At 32.0% G+C, this 11,401-nt stretch overlaps 1 protein-coding gene across 2 annotated transcripts in view; it reads right to left on the reverse strand.

Moving 5' to 3' along the window:
* The window catches only part of LOC111638763 (serine/arginine-rich splicing factor 5-like), a 14,457-nt gene extending 8,388 nt beyond the window's left edge, over positions 1–6,069 (reverse strand). For both annotated transcript variants that reach the window (XM_023384520.1, XM_023384519.1), the window contains exon 1: positions 5,985–6,069. The gene's annotated coding sequence lies outside the window, so the exon portion shown is untranslated. The remainder of the gene's footprint in view (positions 1–5,984) is intronic.
* Between the last annotated feature and the right edge of the window lie 5,332 nt (positions 6,070–11,401).

An 11,401-nucleotide genomic window follows, 5' to 3' on the forward strand; every position in this document is an offset into this window, starting at 1 on the left:
TATTATTATTATTATTATTATTTTTGTGGTAATGCATTTCACGTTCGATACGATATATTTTATTTTATTTCTTATTGAAATATGAATTAAATACGTGATTAAAGTTATTATTATTTAACGCGCCGGCAGTTTTATCTTTTAATATGTAGCGAGTTAAATTCGAAATTAATTCATTGTAACAATGGCCTAGAAAACACAATTTAATGATAACGTAAAGAAATATTTCCGAATTTATTTACCATTTTAAGCGAAAAATAATAATTTAACGATGAAAATTTAACATAAAACATTATATATTTATTTATTTTTTTTTTTCAAATTGAAAACGTAAAACGATGTCTATGAATCGGCATCCATCTTGATTATTCGAAATCAAACGAATAATTTCAACAAATATATTAATTTAACTCGATTCGCGTGAAGTTTTATCTTTATAAAATAAATTTTTATTTATTCTATCCGCCAGTTCGGCTGTACGCTCGCAAAATTTCTAGAAAAAGAATTATATAGCGTGGCCCAATAGTCAGTTAACCATATACAGGTAATACTGAATTAAACGGTTAATTGACTTCTGGACCACTGTATAATTGAAATATAAGCCTATGTATTTTTTAATACCTTCCGTTTGTATGTCTACTCGCAAAATGTATCGTTTTTTTTAACGAGAAAACAATAATATATATATATATATATATTATAAATTATAGAATGAACGCATTATGTCCTAGTTAGTGAGGCCCTCAGTTTACGCATCGCACTTGGTAGAGGCCTCACGTTTAAGGAGATAGGTCCATTAATTTTTAAGTAGACCTTTCTAATTGTTTCCTTGTGAATTATTGTCATGAGGCGAGGCCCTTAAATATGCCTTAGGCTCGAGAGGCCTCATCTGAACAATTTGTTTTTTGTCGAAAATAATTGGTGAGGAGGCTTCTCTGAGCTACAAATAGGCCCTTCTATGTTTGGGTCGATGTTACTTATATTATGTATGTCCAGTCATGGAGGAAATCCAAAGGCCTTTCGTTATTTATGTAAAACATGATATGAAAGTAACTTTCTTTTGATACGTGGTGCAAACAGTTTTATCTATTTACCTTATTGACTTTTTTCATATATTTTTATGCCTTTCGGAAAGAGAGCGAGCGACAGAGAGAGAGAGAGATGAAAACATCAATCTCGTGTCTCTCGGGCCTTCATCTCTGTCTTTCGGAGAGAGATGAGGACCATATTTGTAATTGAACCGTGTTCCGTCTCATCTCTCTCAGGCCTTGCATGTATTATATATATAATAAAACCTGTACTTTGCGGCCATCAATGATTCCGAGAAAAATGATCTTTATGAGGGTTTTGGAAGGGTTCTATTTTGTGGCCATTAACAAAAGTAGTCTTTGGAGGGTTTCGTTTAGTAAAACCTGTACTTTGCGGCCACCAATGGTTCCCAACAAAACTGGTTTTTATGAGATGTGGTCTCTTTGAAAACCTCAGAAACCTCTCCAAAGCGACCACGAGTAAAAGTGATCTTTATGACAGGTGGTTTACTTTGAGACCATCAATGAATCGGTGCAAAATGGTCTTTATAGGAAGTGGTCGCTTTGGAAGAGTTCACTCAGTGAAACCTGTGTTTTGAGGCCACTAATGATTCCCAGCAAAATGGTCTTTATGAAAAGTGGTCGCTTAGGAAGGATTTTAGAATGGTTCTATTCTGCGGTCATCAACAGTTTGCTAACAAAAGTAGACTTTATGAGGAGTAGTCGCTTTGGAGAGGTTTCACTGTATTTATCCAAAAGTCAGGCACTTTAAAATTCAGATTTAAATAATATAAATTTTAATAAAATATTTCACTCGAAAGTCAACATTTTTGAAATGTTTTCTTAACTCAGGACGATCAGGAATTCCTGTTAAAATTCAGGATCTTGTCGAGAAGAAACAGCAGAATGATTGCGTTGATGATGATGTTATTCTTAGCGTTGTTCTCCCCTTTTTTTCTTATCGAGAACAAGAAGAAAGTTGTTATTTTTTCAAGATTTTTTTTTTAAAGGAGCTATCTTCTTGTACCTTTACATTCGAACAAGCGTTGGAGTGAATATACAATGTTTAATCGTTGATGCAACTGTTTAGCTTAGTAGACAGCTTGCAAGAAGGAGGCCATATTGAAATAATTTTCGTTGTTTTTTACCTCTACAAAATAGGCCCGATTTTTTGGGAATTTTACCATGCTTTAAAATCATTTTTACTTAAAAAATACTTCAACAATTTCAATTTAAAAAAAAATATCCGGCAACGAGTTGCGTAACTTTCCCGGCGAGAGTTAAATTTGCGTGTGGCTCCATCTGTTACGAGATCTTATATTACTGTATTTAAAATTATATTATAGCTTAATTTTGAGGGTTGAGACGAGTTTTATAATAAATCGTAAATGCTAATAACGTGTAAAAATCATTAAATCCGACTTAATTCTTATTTTAAAATCTTAACTTCAGATAAGGCACGCGACTCCCTCTATCTCCCCACCCCCTCGACCTTTAACCTTGAAAATTTAATAGTATCATTGCCCCTAATATATAAAACTCCAGGTAAAATTTCAGGAATATTCTACAATAAGCATAGGAGTTATTAAGCTTCAAATAGGGTGAAGGAAATGGTGCCAACCGTTTCATGGCCCCTCCCGATTCTAAAAATATAAAAATCTTGGGGGTCATATTTTTGACCGATAGCCATACTTTCCCTCTGTTATATACAACAGCCGGGAAAATTAAAAACTTTTAAAGTACACAAGTTTTGTATAATGGATTAAAGGAGCATTTACGCACGTTCTGGTTAATTAATGTTGAGCTAAAGTACTGTAGTTTGCAAGTTGTGACGTTAATTTCGATTTTCTCTTCGCAACTTTCCCGACTGTTTTCAATTATAAAAATGCTATTTTTGCGTACAGGGTGGCCCAAAACTTGGTTAACCGCCGTAGACTGCCTTATTCAAATTCATCGATTGTAGTGTCTGTATCGATCGATTTTTATTCTGAGTTCAATTTTACCGTTGATATTGACTATCGTATCGGGTTAACTGACTTTTGGGCCACCCCGTATTAAATATATATTCGTGTGTGTATTAAGTACGCGAGCAGCTTATAAAATCTTACATATAAACTGATTTAAATTGCTAGGTAAAGTAGAACCTCCGATAACGGACACCTGTTAACGGCGGCCGTTCGGGAACACTTCTTTTCGAAATAACCTCCGAACAATGGCCATCGGTGTCCTTCATTCAGAGGTTTGACGGTACTGAATAGTCTCTTTTCGTAATGAAAGGGGGACGTATTTACGAATGGGGTGGCCTAAAAGTCAGTTAACCGTAGAACAAATTGTCTCCTTATCCGAATATTTAAATAATTAATCACAATTTTAGTTCACTATGCTATTTTTTTTTTTTTTTTAACAGGAAGAAAAGCACGTTATTATAAACCAAGTGCGCGGTTAACGGACTTTTAAGCCACCCCGTAAGTATTAAATATATAAGGACATTTACAGTATAAATTCTCTACACACAACATTAGAATTGAATATTAATGTCGTGTGGCGTGTAATGTTTTGAAAATAGTTAAACTGTGTTTTCATATTTTGCAACATGGATGATAATTTTCGAATCGTTTTAACCTGCACTTAATATTGTACGAAAGATTAGGAATTTCGTAAGCTCTAAATGCTATTATTCTATATTGTATTAAATGTAGTATTAACCCCAATCTTCTAAGCTTCGATTTAATATAACTTTACTATAAATGCTCCATTATAATAATGGTTTCGGACGATGTTTGGTGTAATTATTCAGAATAGCGGCCATTTTCAGTTTAACTGTATCTTAAATACTGTATTTACTGTTCTTAAAATGTTAGACCATTAAAGGGCCATCAAGGGCTTTATTATCCATTAATTAAAGTGGACCCTTATTTCTTACGTATAGGTTTACTGTACAATCGGTGTGCTTTCGTACGAGGCTCGGGGCTTTGCTCCTTAAAGAGCCTTTTACTGTTTTGTTTTTTCGAAGGAATGAAATGCGTGCAGTGTTTCTTTATTAATAAAAATCAGTCTTAAAGATTTTATTTTCCGTTAATAAAAAGAACAGACTCATATTTTATAGGGCCCCGTGTAAAATGCCCCTCTAAGCTCCTCTAAGTGCGGGCCTTATGCAAATGCACAATTCGCATATCCACAAAGTCTATTTCTGATGTGACAGCAGTGGAGTTTTTAAGCATTTTAAGGCCCCAGATGCGAGCTGACGTTGAGGCCCTTTATAAAATTAATATCTTTAATAATTAATTAATTAAAATGAATAATTGAAAGTTATAACATGATCATACGTTTATATATTAAATAGCCTATATATAAGAACTTTTGACTAAGAAAACATTGTTTTTACGTCAAAAGGAAAAAATATGTAAATATAAGCGAACTAGGGCCTTCCGGAGACCCGAAGCCCGAGTCGGTTACTCTCTCTGGAGTCCCAGTATATTCGAGGAACATGATGAGAATGAATCATTTACCCAACTTTTTGAGGGCCCTGAAATTTGAGGCCCGGCCGCGAAGGGCCGGAAATAATGCAAATTTTTACTTCTTAGCACATAAATTATAAATAATATAGACGCCATTACTTAAAACACTTTATTATTACTAATAAAAATAATAATAAAGCGATATTTCAATTGATGTTTGGCGAAAATATCGCCATTTTGATTCATATCGAACTTTTTACAGAATGCAATAAGCTTGTGTCGATCGTCACGCAAGCAATAAAAGCCAAAATCCTTCTGCACAACATCAACAATGTGACCGAGTTAGAAAACTAGAAATACTAACATCACACAAGGCTTATATATAAATCCCAGTACATATCGTCTTTCTACTTGTTTCTCTTATACGATTTTCAATATAACTTTATATTTATTTCTTCAAAAAGATTCAGAAAGTAACAACAATTTTGTAGAAGAGCTTGTAAAGATAAGAAAATAAATTAATAATATAAATTTACCCCGCAGCCTGATTTATATTTCTTACTGCCCTGAGATATAACGTATTGCGCTTGTAATATCGATAAAATTAAAAGCGTGAAACTAAGCTTTAACCTCTTAGCGTAAGACCTCTAAGGCTTAGAGCCTTACGCTAAGAGGTAAACCGCAGCTTCGTAGCATGACGCTTCTAAGCTGTAGCTCCTTAGCGGAGACACTGAGTTTTGTAGTGAGGCCTGAGGCTTAGAGGTTCTAAACCATAGCGTAATGCCAAGCCTTAAAACTGTAGCCTCATAGCGTGAGACCTATTGCTTACGAACAAAACCTATAGCTTCGTATCCTCAGGCCTTAAATTGTAACCTGAAAGCAGGAGGCCTAATGCTTAGGAACTAAACTATAGCTTCGTGTCATCAGGCCTTAAATTGTAACCTGATAGCAGGAGGCCTAATGCTTAGGAACTAAACCTATAGCTTCGTATCCTCAGGCCTTAAATTGTAACCTGATAGCAGGAGGCCTAATGCTTAGNCATTTCTATGAGAAGAATAAAATTCCATTTTGTGTAAAATGTTTCGGAAGAAAAGGAACATCTTTATATTTGGAGAATTTTAAAATATAATAACAGAACTATTGTTCGAATCGAGGACGATAAGCTATGATAGATGGGTAATAAAATATGTAACAAGAATATACCATAAAACATAATGTCCATATTAGACGAAATAAATAAATATAGGCCTATACAGTACAATATATTAAGGCCTTATATCTTATATTATATCTTATATGACTTTGTCACCGTTTAGGATTTAAAAATATGACGAATATTTACGCGAATATTTGACAGCGTAGCTTAAAAGTTAACAAAAATATATATATAGGTTATGGGTTATGTAATCCGTATAATAGAGGTTTACCATAAAAATGATAATTAGGTATTTAAAATTGTTATTAAATATATATATTTGGGAATTGTATAAAATATACTCACCCAGTCAGAAGAGTTACATGTAAACCCGACCGCCTTTCTAGCGGCACAAGGCGATGATGCTCCTCAAATGCAGGATCGCGATCTGTCTTTTCTGTCCAATAGTAGAGTAGGTCACGTGTTTACAGGTAGCCAATATCGGAGCAGTAAGCCAGACTGAGTGGGTGTCGGAGAGAAACATTACAAAGCTTGTTAATTGGTTTTATAAAAAAAAAAGAAAAAAAAACTTTTTCCTACAAAAGGATCGATCGTACTTTTGAATTTCTTAAAAAGAAAAAAAAAAAGAAAAAAAATCCGTAACGCCGCTGTAACATTTATTACATTGATAAAGATTATAAAATAATGTTTAGATAATATTTTATTACGTAATAACTTATTTAAAAAGAGAATTACATGAAATATTTTGTATTAAAAATGTAACTATTGACTGAATCGTGTGTGTGTGTGTGTCCCCCTTATGTATAACTAAATTACTAGTGGCACCATCTAGCGACGAATAAAAAATAAAATTATATTAAAAAATTAAAAAAAAAAAAGAATGGTTAGACGAATGATAAATAAAAATATATTGAATTACTCTTTACTTTAACCGTAAAATATAGTTTTCTACTATGGATATACAACGGCCATTACACGTTATTGATTTTAGTCGGTTACAAGGAAAGATGTCAAAAACTTAACATAAAAAGAATTGCCTTTGGGATTTGTGACAAGAATCTTGTCTACAAGAGAAGGAAAATATATATAAAAAAAAAAAGAAAAAAATAAAAGTCTTGATGGATATCTTTTACTTTTCTTTAGATAACTTATTATAACGTTAAATGTATTACTAAATACATTATATACCTTTGGTTTGTGTTGTGTAGTTAACGTCTTTTATAGCCTGAAAAAGTATAATAATAATAATAATAATTAAATATTTTCCATATACTCCCATTATGCTAAATTAACGTACAGAAAAAAATAATAATTTATTTTATTGTGGCTTTTATCAATAGAAAGAAAATCGTGCCATAATATAAATAGCATATATGAAATTTATAATGTATAAAACTCCAATTATCCCAATTAATTAGCATTTGGATAATTGGATTTTTTTGTTTAAAGTAGTCATTTTTTTTTCTATCCAAACACCCCTTTATGTACCGTAAACGTGTACATAATTATGTGCAAATATTCGTATATATAGGCTATATATATGACTATTTATTTATATACACACATACTTTTGTACGTGTCAGATATACATACAAAATAAATAGGCATACAGTACAGTAAATACCTATTATTTTTAACAAAGTCGGAGGGCAATCCGGATAGAGTTTTTACTGTATAAGATAGGATTTTCGTACAAGTAAATATTTTTACAAAATATATTCCGAATGTACAGTTAATTCACGACGAAATTTAAGCAAGGAAATGTTAACATTAGCTGCTAAATGGTGTACAATTTCTGATGGATCGTTTATGAATTTCTAGTTGGCTTCATATGCCAAATTTTTAGTGTGTTTTTTTTAAACTCGTAGATAAATTTTTCGAATTTCCTATGAATCAGTAGCTCGAATGAGTCAGTTATGCACTTATTTAGTGGACCTATATTTAAGCTTTTGTACGCACGATTCGAGAATGTAGAGTGATGTTTCGATTAATTAGAAATACGAGATCGAAACATAAACTGTTATTGTATTCTGTCTGGTCATAGTTTTATTGTATTATATAACAGTCGTATATCAAGATAAATCCTTTATTTTTAGTATTAAATTAATAAGCTGGCTAATAAGTACGCTTTTGTTTTTATTTTCTCACGTAGATAATAGTCGATGTATTCGCGCTTTCTTATTAGAATCCGTTTAGAAGCGATGGCATTCTGTTTAAATATTCATTGGGAAACAAGTAAATCTCATTTCATTTCTCTCGCTATCTCTCTAAAGTGACGTCAAATATTTTATGCTTATTATTCTCGTTTGTTCGAAATTTCAATAAAGCGTAGAGATACATTAAATATTGATGTTATATTAAAGAACAGTTTCAGTGTGTTTTTCTCGCTAAATTGATGATTAATTATTCAAGCGACGTCATTCTCAGATTTTTCTATTTCAAAAATTTAAGAATATATTATTATATATTATTATTATTATTATTAGTTACGTCTTATGTAATTCTCTTAGGATTTTTAAAATGAATATATCGATTTAAATAAAATATTTTTTTTTTTTTCCTATCTAATGGAATTTTATTTTAAAAAATGGGAGGGGGGTAAAGTATACAATTCTAAAATATCTTTTATAAATTAATATCTTAAAAGTTTCGTTAAAAAATGGTATTTTAATCATATATATATACATATATACATTCAGTTTTATTTCATTATATTTTTTACTTTTAAAATCTGCTCTTCACTTTATATAAATTGAAACACCAAAGAAAAGCTCAGCTGCCAATTTGCATATCAACCGCATAAGAATGATTATGACACCTTGAAAAGAACTTATCAAAAATTCTGAAATTTTCATTATTTTTCTTCCTATTTCAGAAATTTATCAAAATAATCAAAAGAAAACTTTATATATATATATATTCCATTTCTTTTCTATTAACGTTCATTTTTATATATTGAAAATTTTGTTTTTTTCTTCTGTTTTCTTTAATACATATCTGTTTTATTTTCAATTTTAAAACAGAACAAAATCCCATACGAAAATTCTTTCTAAATTATCCGTATGTAAAACACGACATGTAAGAAGTATATTGAATAAAGAATGTATAGACTATTGTAAACAGTGGTCATATTTATTAAATTTATCCATTTCTTTATTNACCACGAGTAAAAGTGATCTTTATGACAGGTGGTTTACTTTGAGACCATCAATGAATCGGTGCAAAATGGTCTTTATAGGAAGTGGTCGCTTTGGAAGAGTTCACTCAGTGAAACCTGTGTTTTGAGGCCACCAATGATTCCCAGCAAAATGGTCTTTATGAAAAGTGGTCGCTTAGGAAGGATTTTAGAATGGTTCTATTCTGCGGTCATCAACAGTTTGCTAACAAAAGTAGACTTTATGAGGAGTAGTCGCTTTGGAGAGGTTTCACTGTATTTATCCAAAAGTCAGGCACTTTAAAATTCAGATTTAAATAATATAAATTTTAATAAAATATTTCACTCGAAAGTCAACATTTTTGAAATGTTTTCTTAACTCAGGTCGATCAGGAATTCCTGTTAAAATTCAGGATCTTGTCGAGAAGAAACAGCAGAATGATTGCGTTGATGATGATGTTATTCTTAGCGTTGTTCTCCCCTTTTTTTCTTATCGAGAACAAGAAGAAAGTTGTTATTTTTTCAAGATTTTTTTTTAAAGGAGCTATCTTCTTGTACCTTTACATTCGAACAAGCGTTGGAGTGAATATACAATGTTTAATCGTTGATGCAACTGTTTAGCTTAGTAGACAGCTTGCAAGAAGGAGGCCATATTGAAATAATTTTCGTTGTTTTTTACCTCTACAAAATAGGCCCGATTTTTTGGGAATTTTACCATGCTTTAAAATCATTTTTACTTAAAAAATACTTCAACAATTTCAATTTAAAAAAAAATATCCGGCAACGAGTTGCGTAACTTTCCCGGCGAGAGTTAAATTTGCGTGTGGCTCCATCTGTTACGAGATCTTATATTACTGTATTTAAAATTATATTATAGCTTAATTTTGAGGGTTGAGACGAGTTTTATAATAAATCGTAAATGCTAATAACGTGTAAAAATCATTAAATCCGACTTAATTCTTATTTTAAAATCTTAACTTCAGATAAGGCACGCGACTCCCTCTATCTCCCCACCCCCTCGACCTTTAACCTTGAAAATTTAATAGTATCATTGCCCCTAATATATAAAACTCCAGGTAAAATTTCAGGAATATTCTACAATAAGCATAGGAGTTATTAAGCTTCAAATAGGGTGAAGGAAATGGTGCCAACCGTTTCATGGCCCCTCCCGATTCTAAAAATATAAAAATCTTGGGGGTCATATTTTTGACCGATAGCCATACTTTCCCTCTGTTATATACAACAGCCGGGAAAATTAAAAACTTTTAAAGTACACAAGTTTTGTATAATGGATTAAAGGAGCATTTACGCACGTTCTGGTTAATTAATGTTGAGCTAAAGTACTGTAGTTTGCAAGTTGTGACGTTAATTTCGATTTTCTCTTCGCAACTTTCCCGACTGTTTTCAATTATAAAAATGCTATTTTTGCGTACAGGGTGGCCCAAAACTTGGTTAACCGCCGTAGACTGCCTTATTCAAATTCATCGATTGTAGTGTCTGTATCGATCGATTTTTATTCTGAGTTCAATTTTACCGTTGATATTGACTATCGTATCGGGTTAACTGACTTTTGGGCCACCCCGTATTAAATATATATTCGTGTGTGTATTAAGTACGCGAGCAGCTTATAAAATCTTACATATAAACTGATTTAAATTGCTAGGTAAAGTAGAACCTCCGATAACGGACACCTGTTAACGGCGGCCGTTCGGGAACACTTCTTTTCGAAATAACCTCCGAACAATGGCCATCGGTGTCCTTCATTCAGAGGTTTGACGGTACTGAATAGTCTCTTTTCGTAATGAAAGGGGGACGTATTTACGAATGGGGTGGCCTAAAAGTCAGTTAACCGTAGAACAAATTGTCTCCTTATCCGAATATTTAAATAATTAATCACAATTTTAGTTCACTATGCTATTTTTTTTTTTTTTTTAACAGGAAGAAAAGCACGTTATTATAAACCAAGTGCGCGGTTAACGGACTTTTAAGCCACCCCGTAAGTATTAAATATATAAGGACATTTACAGTATAAATTCTCTACACACAACATTAGAATTGAATATTAATGTCGTGTGGCGTGTAATGTTTTGAAAATAGTTAAACTGTGTTTTCATATTTTGCAACATGGATGATAATTTTCGAATCGTTTTAACCTGCACTTAATATTGTACGAAAGATTAGGAATTTCGTAAGCTCTAAATGCTATTATTCTATATTGTATTAAATGTAGTATTAACCCCAATCTTCTAAGCTTCGATTTAATATAACTTTACTATAAATGCTCCATTATAATAATGGTTTCGGACGATGTTTGGTGTAATTATTCAGAATAGCGGCCATTTTCAGTTTAACTGTATCTTAAATACTGTATTTACTGTTCTTAAAATGTTAGACCATTAAAGGGCCATCAAGGGCTTTATTATCCATTAATTAAAGTGGACCCTTATTTCTTACGTATAGGTTTACTGTACAATCGGTGTGCTTTCGTACGAGGCTCGGGGCTTTGCTCCTTAAAGAGCCTTTTACTGTTTTGTTTTTTCGAAGGAATGAAATGCGTGCAGTGTTTCTTTATTAATAAAAATCAGTCTTAAAGATTTTATTTTCCGTT

The sequence above is a fragment of the Centruroides sculpturatus genome, unplaced genomic scaffold (assembly GCF_000671375.1).
Source record: "Centruroides sculpturatus isolate CEXI.00-Female unplaced genomic scaffold, Cexi_2.0 scaffold1210, whole genome shotgun sequence".
In the NCBI taxonomy this organism is placed as follows: Eukaryota; Metazoa; Arthropoda; class Arachnida; order Scorpiones; family Buthidae; genus Centruroides; species Centruroides sculpturatus.